Raw genomic sequence first — 14,306 nt, 5'->3', positions numbered from 1 at the left:
GGGAAACATAATTTTCTAACAAAATTATATGGTATCATGATATAATATTCTTTTACATTTGACTTCTGTGGGCAAATGACAAAAAGTGTCATTATGGCAGAAATATTTGAGGGTTTCATCAATTTTCCAAGAGCCTCTCTTAAATTTTAACATTCAAATCATTCCCTTTTGAAGTACTTCTTATGCCGTCATCCATGTGGATGGTTTCTTCCTCAAATGTTAACTATTCCAGCTGCAGATTCTAATTTGTCAAAGGAGTTGCCTGCGACTGAAGGGCTTCTCTAACATTACCTTCATCAGCTTCGTGATTTCCTGCACATTTTGCAAGATTTGCGATTTCACATTATATTCACTGGGCCCTGGTTTTGCATTGATTTGCACTGATTTAGCATTGCATTGTTGGATATTTACAATCAACTGGATGAGTAGAGACACTAAAGTGATGGGGTGTGAGGTGGGAGAGTAGAGAGGCTCCTTGTTAAACAAGAAGGAAGATTTACATGTGGACTTGTTTATTATTAAAATTAATTTTTATTAGCACAATACAACAGTTATATATTTCTGTGTAACAAGTCAGCCTGAAATTCAGTTGCTTAAAGTAACAATCATTTATCTTGTTGACTCATGATTCTGTGGTTGGCTGGGCAGGGCTCAGTTGGGTGAGTCATCCCTGCTGGGCACACACACTGGTGTGGTTTGGGATAAAGTCTCCAAGATTGCCTCCTTCATATGTCTGGGTCATTAGCTGGGAAAGCTACAACACTGGATGACTCTCTGCCTGATCTCTCTAATAGGGATACCAAGTGTCTTTGCATGGTGCCTCATGGTTCCAACGGCATAGAAACAAAAGCTGCATTATCACTTAAGCCTAGGCTCTGGGACTCTCCTCTTGTCACTTCTCCCCCTTCTGTGCTCCAGGCAGGTCCCAGGCCAAGCTCAGATTCATGGGCATGGGAAACAGACCCCACCTCTTTATGGGAGGAGCAGCAACATCTCATGACAAAGCATTGAGCACATGGGGGTGGTCATCGTAGCCATCTTTGGAACCATCTGCCATAACATGGATATGTTTTTCTTTCAAGACTATCACAGGTAAAGGTGAAGGCTCTTTCTTTGCCCTCTTGTCAGAGGTGACCATTTTTGCAAACTTGGAGTATTCTTTGATGGTTACATTTATGAGTGATAAATTTGTGAATTTTTTTTAAATGTTATGGTACAATTTCCTTTGTTGGAAACTATGAGGACCATCCTGTCCTGTACAAGATAGAAGGTAACTGAGTAATAGACTGACATACTCTAAGGGCAGCAGGAGTTTATAAAGGGAATGCATTAAAGACATTAAAAACAGCTCACTATTGGTAAGTGAAAATTTGAGATAACTTGAGCAATCGAAGTCAGTGTTTAGTTACTCTAAAGTAAGCCCTATTGCTATCTGAGAGAAGTCAGTGAAATTCAGCAATCGTTTCTTAAACTTTTTAAAAAATTAAGTTTAGCTCTTAAATACCATGAAGATCCTTGAGTTTCGATGGTACAGTGGCGGATAAGAAGCTCTTGGAGGGGTTTGAACATGTGAAAGTGACATATTGAAAACTGATAAGCGCAGCAACAACATGCAGGAAGGGGTCATTTGCTTGGTAACATTTGCCGAATGAGAAGAAAGTGCCAGGCCCTGGGGATACAATGGTGACAGCACATGCTTGCTGTCTTTCAAAGCTCTCACTCCAGTGGGAGAATCAGGCAGGTGGACAAGTCCCAGGTGTAGGTACAGGGCGGGGCGCTGAGAGAGACTAAGTGTTGCTGCTGGGGCCCAGCATCATCAGGGGTTTAGTCCTGACAGGGAGTGAGTAGGACCCTCAATCCTTCAGACTGGCCACCAGCTGCCTGTTGCTACCTCAGGGGACACAGAGGTCACTCCAGGAAAAGGTCTACTTTGCCACCAGCTAAGGCATTGTTCTGAAGCTCCATGTGGCTTCACATTCCAAGCCATTAATAAACTTGAAGTCTTGGCTAACCCTTTAGCATAAATCTTAGACCAATTTCCATCTTAGTTGGCTTTTTCTTTGTAGGCTCCATGCAGTAATCCTGGCACACTTCGTCTTAGCTTTAGAAAAGAATGGAAAAAAGAAGAAAGGAAATCCCTCTTCAGTGGTTCAAAGAACAAAGAAGGCTAAGCTGGCTATTCCATAAGCCTTCCTGTGGGTTCCAGCTTGGAGTTGGAAAGCCTTTCAAAGAACCGGTTACTTCTTAGCCGGAGTCAGTTCTAGGATTGTATGAGTATATTAATCACATTACCAAAAGAAAAGTAACGTCATGATGCAGCCTTGTGTCGCATGTCACTAAGTTTGGGGTAGTTTTTGATGCAATGATAGATACCTAGGAACAAGTAGCTTGTGATTAAAATACAGTTCCTTCAAAATTACTGTCAACAGCCTAGGTTTGTTCCCAGAACTCTGTTTAATACTTCATGTCATCAACAGGAGTCACTGTGCACTTACTCCCCATGTAGGACCTTCCGTCCTTAATGAGTTGTACTATGAGAATTAACTTCTAAACTTGTTCTCAAACTGTACTCTATATGTTGCATGTGTGTGTGTGTGTAGGTGCAAACTGTTGAAATCTGTACTTAACATAGAGTTGGTTCTCTGTATATAAAATTAAACAAAAAATGAACAAAACAAAACAAAATACTTCATGTCCATATTACTGCTCTCTAAACTTACCTCCAGAGGTCACATTATGCAACAAAATAATGGACCTTAAGAAAAAAGGAACTCTGAGCTTAGAAGTAAAGCTGGCTGGATAAATCATACTCCAGGATAAAATGAATTGGCAGCAAGGAACGTGGGAGTCGAAGGGTCCTCTGGCTCCACCTGCATGAACTCCACACTGAGTTTTGCAGTGACCATAGACAGAAAGGGAGAGTGCAGCCTGCAGTAAGCCTGGAGGCTTTTCCTCAACCTTTGCTGAGGCAATGGAGACTTGTGTTCTCTTCATTAGAAATATTACTGATGAAAAGCACCTTATTATAAGATGATAATATTTTCCAACCAAGTCTTCCTATAACCCATCCATGTCGTGAGTGTGAAATAAAGCTTTTTCATAATAACACATTTTTAATGAGCTTGTGGAAGATCCCTTATAGGCATAGATTTCAATACTTTTGCACCAAAATAAGCTTTTTTAAAATTTAATTTCCCCATGGGCTTTTTGGAATACCCTCATATTTGATAGCATGAACTTTCAAACCAGACTTCCCAGGTTCAAACCCCAGCACACTGCACAATCTTGGACACATTGCTTTTCGTTTATAGGCCCCAGGTTCTTATTATAAAATGAGGATAATAGTAAGTTGTATCCTTATTGTCATGAATTGTTATGAAGATTAAATGAGTTAATTTGGTAAAATGTACTTGGACTGGTGTCTGGAGCCTGGGAAGTAGCATACGTGTTAAATACAGAAAAAACCTTATTAGTTAAATATCTGTCTGGTTCAACCTCTTAGTCCTGATGATGTGATTTCATCTAAAAATATGCTGATCTCTTGATTGTACGTGCCACATTGTAAGCCAGTACCCCTTCTGCTTTCCCTTTCTACCTTGTTCATTCATGGAGTGCCATGTGGCATACCGTGGGGAAACGTACAGGGTTGCCTCAACCTTACTTGCAGGTCAATTTATCAACTGATTTGAGTAGCTATGGGCTCAGCACAGACTCAGACCCTTAGACAGCATGAAAGAAATTTAAATCAAGGTCTTTGTCCTAGAGAAGTTTAGGTCTTTTGGGAAAAGCAAGATTTACGTACAAGAAGCAATTAGAAGACAATACAAGGCAACACCTAATGAAGTGTTGAAGTTGTCTTTTTCAGCTTCAGGAAACCCCTTATTATCACAATAACCCTTAGCTTTTGCTTTTCTCAATGAAGAGCTCTAAAACAAACAGGAACTAAGGCAAAGAGCCTTAAATTTAGAGAATAATTCAGGAATAATGCTTTTCTTAGAATGAAGTACTTTTCATGTATGGTGTCTCAAGATATTGTAAGACCTTGAAAAACAATATCAGAAGGAAGTGGGTGGGTTTACACTTTTTTTTTTTTCAGGACCAAACTGATGTTTGGGGAAGTCTAGGTTTCTCCCAGAACTGGGAGATGGGCAGATTAATATGGATGCTCTTTTTTCCTGAACGAGATAGCCCTTTTCCAACTCTTTTCTATTTTTTTTTTTTACTTCTTCCATGACATCCTGCTGCTGTTTATTGAATTATTTTTAAAGATTTATTTATTTGTTTGAAAGGCAGAATTACAGAGAGGCAGAGGCAGAGAGAGAGAGAGAGAGAGAGGTCTTCCACCTGCTGGCTCACTCCCAAAATGGCTGCAATGGCCGGAACTGGGCTGATCTGAAGCCAAGAGCCAGGAGCTTCTTCTTTGTCTCCCACATGGGTGCAGAGGCCCAAGGACGTGGGCCACCTGGGCCACCTTCTACTGTTTTCCCAGGCCATAGCAGAGAGCTGGATTAGAAGTGGAGCAGCTGAGACTCGAACCCATGCCCATATGGGATGCCGGCACTGCAGGCAGCAGCTTTATCTACTACACTACAGCTAGCCCGTTTTTTGAATTTTAAATCTCTTCTATGAAAGAGAGTCTAGAGACTCCCTTGGTGACTTATTTTCTTTAACAAGCCTTTTTTCTAAATGATTACTTTTGAGGTCTATTTTGAGATTTGGCTCCTTGAAGTACTATGATGAATGGACATCAAGAAGTCATATAATTTTGTCCCCTATTTCTAAAAAAACAAAAACAAAAACAAACAACAAAATCTTCTTACACTGTCTTAAAAGGAAGTTATATCAATTTGAAAGCTTTAGAGAAGGAAATTCCAAAACCATTTTGGTAACCAAGTCTGTTATTTGTCAGGAAGTTCTTCTTCGTAGATAATTTAAATCCTTATAATAGCAATATAAAACCATTTCCTCTCATTCTGCTGTTTTTTGAGTTAATGAACACCCACATAATGTATTTCTATAAATTACCTGTTAATCATCTGTCTGTAATTTCTACATATTCATGTTAAAATTTAGGATCCTGGATTAAATCAAGGCTATATTTGTACAGAACTCACTGTTATAAATGCATTTTATCAAAAATATTTTGGCAATGCAACGTGTCTCAGCCATAAAATATTTTTGTAGGTAAGTAATGGTGGTAGCCAGAAACATTTGCCTGGTGGTTGACACTTAGAAAGTACTTGAACTCTCTTAAATTATCTCTGAATGTGAAAAATGTGATTGCAAATTCTTCTCCCTCTGGGCTCACATTTGTTGGCTTCCAAAAACTGCTGTGTTACTGGCAGCTATGGCTTTATTCCAATTGAAAAAAAAAATAAATATTGAGGGAGCCAGAGATCCAGGTAATAAGCACAGGTGATAAGAGCAGAGGGAGTGAGGGTCAGGCTGTGTCCTCACGGGCATGACTGCTTTATTAAAACTTGTTTGGGGGGGTCTCTTTCTAAAACGTTTTTGGGTTATTGCAGAGACATGGTCATAGCGGGCCTGATGGATGTCAACATGATGAACTCTGTTGTAATATAAAAGGAACTTCATGCTTTTAGGTCTTTCCCCACATGTAAAACTGGTCTACTGGATTTCTAAGGCCCTTTCCAGAGATAGCATTTGATAATTTAATGAATTCTTCACCACAGTTTTGCAGAGTAGTTAGTGTAGAGGCAAAGAAAAAATTTCCTTCCCACCCTCTTGAGGTTTGCTGGACTCAACTGACAGTCGGCAGGTGAAATAGGAGAAAAGGTATGTAGATGAATTGATGTGAAAAAGGGGGAAAATCACAGCATGGGGGGAAATATTCACAGGAATACGATTGCTCACTCCCTCCATACTCCCTTCTCTATAGAGCATGCAAAGAATGGGGAATGTAGACACTTTGCAGGGGAATATTAAATGGTTTGTAGGGGAGCTTAATGGGCATGGGAATCATAAAACAGCCTAGGGCAAAGTCCATTGAGTCCATAGAGTCAACAGTGGATTACAAATAATTCTCTATGCAACCAAAATAAAGGACAACGGTGTACGACAAAGTGTGTCCAGGTGAGTTGCCAGATTTCGGTCTCTGCCTGCCATCTGAGCTTCACTGTCTGTTGCTAACGAAACATTCAGGAGAATACCAAGGGCGGCTGGGTGCCTCTTTTGGTAGATCTGTCCAGGTAGATAAGGGAGCTGCAGACAGCCTCTCCCTGTGCAGGTCGGGGAGAAACAAGGGAGGTCAGAGGGGCCTGGATTCAGAGGAAGGGTCTAAGGCTCTCAGTGTGAAGGCACCAGGCTTTGGGGATATCACTGTCTGAGCCCCAACATTAGTATTGTCTCAGATTCTCAACTTTACAGACAACACGAAGACACAGCATGCTTTGGTCATTGCCTCTTACCACTGCTCACAGCCAAGGGGTTTGCCAAAGTCTAGTGTTTAGTGGACTGAGAAATCAAAGGACTTGAACTTGACTTTCAGCCCTCACATTAACTGGATGACACTGAGAGCTCAGCCTTAGGGGGACTGGGTTTCCTCACTTGTAACATGAAAGGTTTGACTGCATGATTTAATTCAATTCAGAAAAGATTTATTAATGAGTTCCTACTTTTAAAACTCTTCGGCATGGCATGGAGCTGGAGTTGGGGGAAAAATACACAAATGCATTAGAGATGTGAAGAAGCTGTGGATAAAATACAAGTCCGGTGGGAAAGGACAAAGTGAAGCAGTGTAACAGCAAAGAATAACAATAATTGCAGCACAAAACAAAATAGCACGAAAGAGGCAAGAACATGTCATGAAAGATGATGTTCACCTGCAGCTGAAGAACCTTCAAGGCCAGAGACATGTGCTCTGTATTTCAGACACTGTAACTAGTGTGCACAGTTCAATGCAGCAGCTACTTAGAACCATGATATACTATGTGATTAGGCATGTCCATCTCTCACTGCTAATTTCACTCCTCTGCAGGGAATACAAGAACTGAAAATGTAGGAAGATGGAGTTTTTCCAGTTCAGGGATTGACCTTTAAAAGAATCAGGGTAGAGAGAGGGTAATGAAGCCAGGAGAGGAAACAAGTGTAAATATCTCTGACATAAGACTGAACTACTTTCATTTAAATGGGTGAAAGCCCGACCTAAGTTAGAGGAAAATACTATCTTAATTATAGAACCTTTAAAAAAAAGAAATGTAATTAGAATATTTTTATGTATATATGGTAAGTTGAACTAATTGCTAGAAAAGTATTTCTAAGTTTAAGTGCTACTGGAATCATCCTTTTATGAACAGACAAGTTCTGATTCATTTGGACTATTTTTTGAATGCATATAATTTATGGGATGATGTGTTTAAGATACAATGCCTAATGAAACTCCAAATTTTGTTTACACTGATAATTTGCTTGATGACTCCCTTTTAATATGAATGATTCCGAGGTAAACTCAAGTTCAATATGGTTCTAGTTTTTGTAAGTTTACAGATCTGTAGGATCTGAACAAATTTTGTCCCACTCTGGTTCTTGTCTACTAGAAATGGTACTACTTTGTTGTAGTCAGATCCAGAAGTGTTATCCCCAAAACACTGTCCACAAAACAGGACTTAGAGAGGAGGCCAACCCGTGTGAGCCTGTCAGTTGCCAGGATGTGGGGAGGGGTGTGACTGATGGCCTCTAGCCTTGGTCACAGCAACGGTGACAGAGTTGGGAGATGGAAGTCCAACAAAGTGGTCGGGGGAGTTTCCGCAGCATCTGCTTGAACTTGGCTATTGTTCAGGCAGAAAGGAGATCAGATCCCAGCAAAAGCTTGGGAGAAGCTGAGGCCAGAGTGTTTACAAGGCGTCTTGAAAGGGGAAGCGGTCTCGGAGGAGGCGCAGCCGGGAGCAAAGAGCTACAGGGTGGCTTTTGTGAGGAGCGTTGGAAAACATGGGGATCCTTGTGTGAAACTCTGGCGTCAGTTTGGGGAGCTAATAAAACACAGGCTACGAAATGGAGGGGATGGCCATGAGCCAACCTTCAATTGCTCCACCTCATCACGTGCTCTAAAATGTCCAGTTCTCCAGTTTGTAGGTGTGGAAGTGTCCCCTTACCCATTCACGCTTCCATAAGATTTGGTGATAATGAAATCACGCTATTCAAACTCACAAGAGAGCCATGTATGAACTCATGTGTCTGTACATTAATTCATCGAGAGCCTAATGGCGTAGCAAACCACACTGGTCATTCTCTCTTTTCTCCTCACTTTGTCTACTGGTCAGAGCTCCTCAGGTACAGCTCGTATTTCAGAATCTAGTGAAGTGCTGAAATACAGCAAACAATGATGGATATCCCTAAGAGATGTTTGAGTGGGGTGAAGGACACCGTGCCTCTTGTTCACGTTTTCAGCGTGTTTATGTCTCTTCTTCAATGTCAGGCCATGGGGGTTTCCTGAACCTGTAGTGAAATGAAAAAGGTAAGGGCAATAGGATGGACTTACCATGAAACTAAGGATGTGGAACTTCAAAGAATGTCTTTATTTTGTGGTTATGTCATTATTGTTTTTGATATAAAAATCTTGATTTTAGGAAATTATAGTAGTATTATCATCTTTATAATTTTTTTTAACTTGGCAGAATAAAAATACTGGGAACCATATTTCCATTTCCAGTTTTTTTTTTTCCTGTTTTGGATGGTGATTTGTGATTACGTGAAATTTCAAACTCTGAGAATCACTGGTTTAGAAAACTTAGAAAGATCAGTAATCCAATGGCTTTCAGACAGATTCAGAGAGAAATGCATTGTAATGCATTTATCAAAAGTATACCCATGGTAACACACCTGCATGAATTCATACATATTACAATAGTTGCACAAAACAAAAGTTGCACAAAGCAATACTTAACCTTGCTTTACGCAGAATGCTCAGATTTATTGCATGTCATTAAAAATGTCAGTTAGTATCCAATAATTTGATTTCGCTATTAATGGTCACAACTCACGATTTGAAAAACACTGCAACAGACTCAGAGTTCTGTATTCCCAGGACAAATCTGAGCAAACATTGACAGGTGTTTCCTTTTTGGGTCTTCTTTTCTAGATTCCACACAGACCACATCCCTCCTGTTACACAATAGTTGTCCTGGACTGGTTTCAATACAACTGTCTAAATAAGCACTGTCTTTATGTTAGGTATAATCCTGTCTTTAGCATATACCCTTGCCATGTTGCTTACATTGAGAAATATTCTCCACTCCATTTGAATTTAGAAGTCACAAGGAAATACTTGAGGCGTGTTAGCCCCACATTTATAAGCTACTGCCTACCATAGGTTATTCTGAAGACTATTGATTCACACCTGTTTTAATTGATTTTACTAGCCTCAACTATGGAGCATGACAGTTTAGTTACTACTCAAATTAGAGAATTGCAGAGGGACAGGTGGGATACCTTGCTCCAGCCCTTGAACACCGACCAAGCAATGCAGGGTAATTAGAGTCCAGAGGATAGGAAAGCAGGCAACTCAAACTAATTAAAGAAATTCATGATTAAGAATAAGTTAAAATGTCCAAATGTAATTAGGTTGGCTATGTAAACTTGCCACTAGAGTAATGAGGAACAGAAAATGTTCCAGGAAATATTGTAGTAATTATTGTTTTATTTTGGATTGCACACTTGGTGTCAGCGCAGCAGTGTCATGGGATGGCTCAGAGCCTGGGCTGTGGCTTTGGCTGTCTAGGACCAATTCTATGCCTTGGTGTCCCATTTTGGCTGAGCTCCAGAGAGGTTGAGAGACCTTGGGGAATTTCATATTCTCTCTGAGAGTTAGCAATAAAATGACTTAAAAATGAGAAACCTCAGAGTACCTACCTCAAGCGACTGCACTGAGAATTAAATTAGTTGATTTATGTTAACATGCTCAGTGACAAAATACTCACTTCATTTTATTCATCCTTGCAATTATTATATGCCAGTGGTTTACAGACTAGGACATAGAATCAGTCTCTGGATTCAAGTTCCAGATTCTTCACTTACAAGTTGTGTAATATTGAGAAAATCACATAGTCTTTCTAAGCCTGAATTTCCTACTAAAAATTGTGTTAATACCACTAGAGTGTTGTTTAATGTTTCATGGATTAAATAACACCATACTGTGCTCACCATGTAGAGATCCAGAGTCAGCTGGCTAAACCTACCAATGTTACTTCATTTTGCCTTTGTTCATTTAAATAGCCATTCTATTGTATATTTAATAACTGAGATCATGACAGACATCAGAAGTCTTGAGCACAGAGCAATATAATTGCTCTTTATCTTCATGTCTTCCTAACAGGGAACAGCATCCTACCCCCAAAGAATCAAACACACATGAAATTTTAAATAAAGTTGAAGCATTCACTCCAATTCAATAGCTGTCTTTCTGAATTTCCATTATGTGCTAAGTACTGTGTTCTGTAAGGCACATTTCCGCCTGGCAAAGGTTGAAGAAAAGCTGCATTTGAAAGGCTACTATAATTAGAACTTTTGCTAATGGCACTTAAACTGATTAATGTCCAGTAGGACCCACTTTACTGAAGCATATTCTTTAGGCAGTTATACATTCATATTAAATTAAACATTGGTTGAATGAATGAGCCTATAGCACTGTCTCCATCTAGCCTATGATGATGGGGCAGTATAGCGGAGAGTCTTCTCCTTGCTGTTTCCTCCACCTGGAATGTCCATCCATTCATTCTCCCCCAGCTGGTCTCCCCCTCCCCCACCATCATTCAGCAAAGTGTTACCTGGTCGTTCTACCCAACGGAGACCCCACCGTCTTTCCTACCCTCTCCTGGTACCTGCTGCACACACACTTTTCCTGGTATAGAATCACAAGTTGAAGTACTACTGTTTATTTGCGAGTTGCTTATTGCCTATGTTTCCCACTGGAGCCAAAGCACCACGAAGTGAGACAAGGACCTTATCTATGTCATTCACAGGCTGTTATTATTTTCCTATTATGTATAACAAGTTATCATAAACTTAAGAATTTAAAATATCATACAATTAATATTTCACTGTTTATACGAGTCGGAAGTACAAATGTAGACTAGTTGTTTTTATTAGGATTTGCTCAGGGTTTTGCAGGGCAAAAATCAAGGTGCTTGGGGGCTGGCATTGTGGCACAGTGGGTTAAGCCATTACCTGTGATGCCGGCATCCCATATTAGACACCTGTTCAAACCCCGACTGCTCCACTTCTGATCCAGCTCCCCGATAACGCACCTGGGAAAGTAGCTAAAGACGGCCCAAGTTCTTGGGCCCCTGTTACCCATGCAGGAGACTGGATAGAATTCCAGGCTCTTAGCTTCAGCCCTGCCCAGCTCCAGCAGTCCCTGTCATTTGGGAAGCAAACCAGAGGAGGGAAGATCTCTCTTGCTCTCGCTCTTGCTCTCTCTCCTGGTCCCACTCTCACTCTCTGTCAGTCTCTCCCTTTCTCTCTGTAACTGCCTTTTAAATAAATAAAACAACTCTTAAAAAAATCAAGATGTGGGCCAGATTGCAGTCTCATCTGAGACTTGGAGACCTCTTGTCAGATCATTCAGGTTGTTGGCATACTGCAATTTCTTGTGGTGGTAAAATAAAGGTCTTGTTTTCTTGCTGGCTGTCAGCTGGGGCACAGGGACACTCTCAGCTCCTAGGAACTCCCCATGGTTCTAGCCAATATGACTGTCTCACAATATGGCACTTTATGTCTTCAAGGCTGGTAGAATCTCTTGTTTTTAGACCTTTAAGAAGCCACCTGATTAGGCTAGGCCCACCCAGGATAATTGCCTTCAGGTGAGCCCAAAGTAAACTGATTACAGGGTTTAAATACATCTGCGAAGTCTCTTCACCTTTGCTACATAAGGCCTCTTAATCTCACTGTATTCATGGGTGACACCATATTCAAGGGGAGGGGATTGTGAAGGGCGGGTAGACCAGGGCTGGGAATTCTGAGGGTCCCCTTATAATTCTGCCTACCATACTGTTGTAGCATCCAAGCCCTAAAGAGTAGCTGACAGTTAGTAGGTGTTTAATATCTATTTGCAAATACATGAATGAATGTCATTGAAATAAGTAATAATCAAGTATTAGTGAAAAATGAAAAGAAGTTATTGGTTGTAAGTTCAGATATTTTGGGGTAGTACAAAAAAGGTGCAAAATTTTGAAATCCATGCAGGTTTTTTTTCATTAAAAATGTTGTGAAAAATGCATAATGTAAGAAAACTATGTGTGGGCTTCAAAATTTTTTTAGTACTAAGTAAACTTATCTTGTCATTCTTTTTTTAGGAACTTTTTGAAGTATGCTGTGTGTTTAGTAGCCTATATTGAATTGAAAGCAGTCTTGTGCTTGGATTGTCCACCTAATGGATTGTCCTTACTGGGGGACTTGACTGTCACAGGAGAAAAGTAGAAAGCAATGGTGTTTGTTGCTTTTTATTAGTAAAGTCTCTGTAGCATACCCTTGATTAATTATTCTGCCCTGAAATCCTGTGCATACACATTAAAACCAAGGGTATGGTGCTTGGAAGCCCAGCATGTCAGGATACTAGAGATTCGAGCTTGGACTTTTGCTGTTACTGCTTCCCCAAATCTAGAGAAGAAGGAATTATAACTTGTAGGAGAAATGACAAAAATGAATGTCTTATGAAAGATGTTACGTGTGGAATGACTTGCTAAAGGAAACAAAGGTACTTCTGTCATTTTCAATCTAAGAAATGGCAAAGAAAATGCAGGCATAGGATAGAGTATTAATTTGTTCCAGTTGCCTTAAAAATATCCAGACTGGGTGGATCAGACAACAGACATTTGTTTTCTTATGTTTGGAGGCAGGAAGTCTGTGATCAAAGAGTTGGCAAATTCTGTTTCTGGTGAGGGCCCTCTTCCTGACTTGCATAGAGTTGCCTTCCTACTCTGTCCTACATGGCCTCTCCTCAGTGTGTGCACATGGGGAAAGCGCTATTCTCTCTTCCTCTTCTTATAAAGACATGAATCCCATGAGGTTGGGGGGTCCACTTTGAGGTTTAATTATTATTACTATTTTTAAAGGATTTATTTTATTTATTTGAAAGACAGAGTTACAGAGAGAGAGAAAGGGAGAGAGATATTTTCCATCCATTGGTTCACTCCGCAAATGGCTGCAACAGCCAGGGCTGTGCCAGGCTGAAGCCGGGAGCCAGGATCTTCCACTGAATCTCCCACGTGGGTGCAGAGGCCCACTCCACTGCCTTTGGGCCACACTCCACTGCTTTTCCAGGTGCATTAACAGGGAGCTGGATTGGAAGTGGAGCAGCCAGGACTTGAACCGGCACCCTTATGGGATTGTGGTGTCGAAGGGAATGCTTAACCTGCTGAGCCACAACGCTGACCCCCAGATTTAGGGGCAGAACCAAAGAAACTTGAAAAGGGATCCGGTTGACCAGAGTAAGATTGCAAGCTTTGTATTTGCATTACCTGCATTCAAGTTCCAACTCTGTCTTGTATTTGCATCAGGGAAAATCCAATTTCTACGGGGCTTGGAACTTACATAATTTTGAAAACGTTCTTTGAGGCAGTATAGAAAAGAAGTTACAGGGTTTAGAAAGAGGCCTCCTCTGACAAAGGGCCCTTAAGCTTGACCTTCATTCATTTTATAGTAAAAAGGCCCCATTTGCCATACCGCCAAAGAAATTACTAAACTTCTGAGCCTCAGTTTTATTAGCTGCAAAGAAAGATGATAAAAATTGCTATATTTTAAATCACAGGGGTGTTTGAGGGGATTAAATTAAATTACAATTAATGAGCTTTCCCAGTCAGCTCTTAATACTGCTCCCTTTATTATTCCCGTCACTAGCATTGCCGTTATTCCGTCCCTTCATTTTACAGATGAGGAAACAGGCAAAGAATCTGTGCTCTATGTCGCACAGCCAGTGAGCTGGGGGCTTGGGCTGGAGTCGTCCCTCTGACTCCTGCTGTGCACTTCTTCCGTAGTTCTGTAGTGACAGACTTTTGTAGGCCTTCTCCAGTGCTCTTATCCCAAAGAGCCTGTTGGTGGAGTCATCATTTTCACCCCCAATGTTTACTCCATGACTCTGAACAAAATGAAAGTGGCGTCAACAGCAGATAGGATCATGATTGAATTTAAGTTTCTTTCCCATGTATATGTATGTGTGTGTTTGTATAATGGAGTTAAGGTTCATGACATCAAAAGCTCTCAAGATCAAATCCAGTTTTTCTTTTTGTCATTTGTGGAAGGATCTGATTGGAGGGCTGAGCTTCCATCTTCATTTGGGATGAAAGGAACCTTGG

Source organism: Oryctolagus cuniculus, chromosome 3 (assembly GCF_964237555.1).
Source record: "Oryctolagus cuniculus chromosome 3, mOryCun1.1, whole genome shotgun sequence".
Classification (NCBI taxonomy): domain Eukaryota; kingdom Metazoa; phylum Chordata; class Mammalia; order Lagomorpha; family Leporidae; genus Oryctolagus; species Oryctolagus cuniculus.
This window is presented reverse-complemented; position numbering follows the sequence as displayed.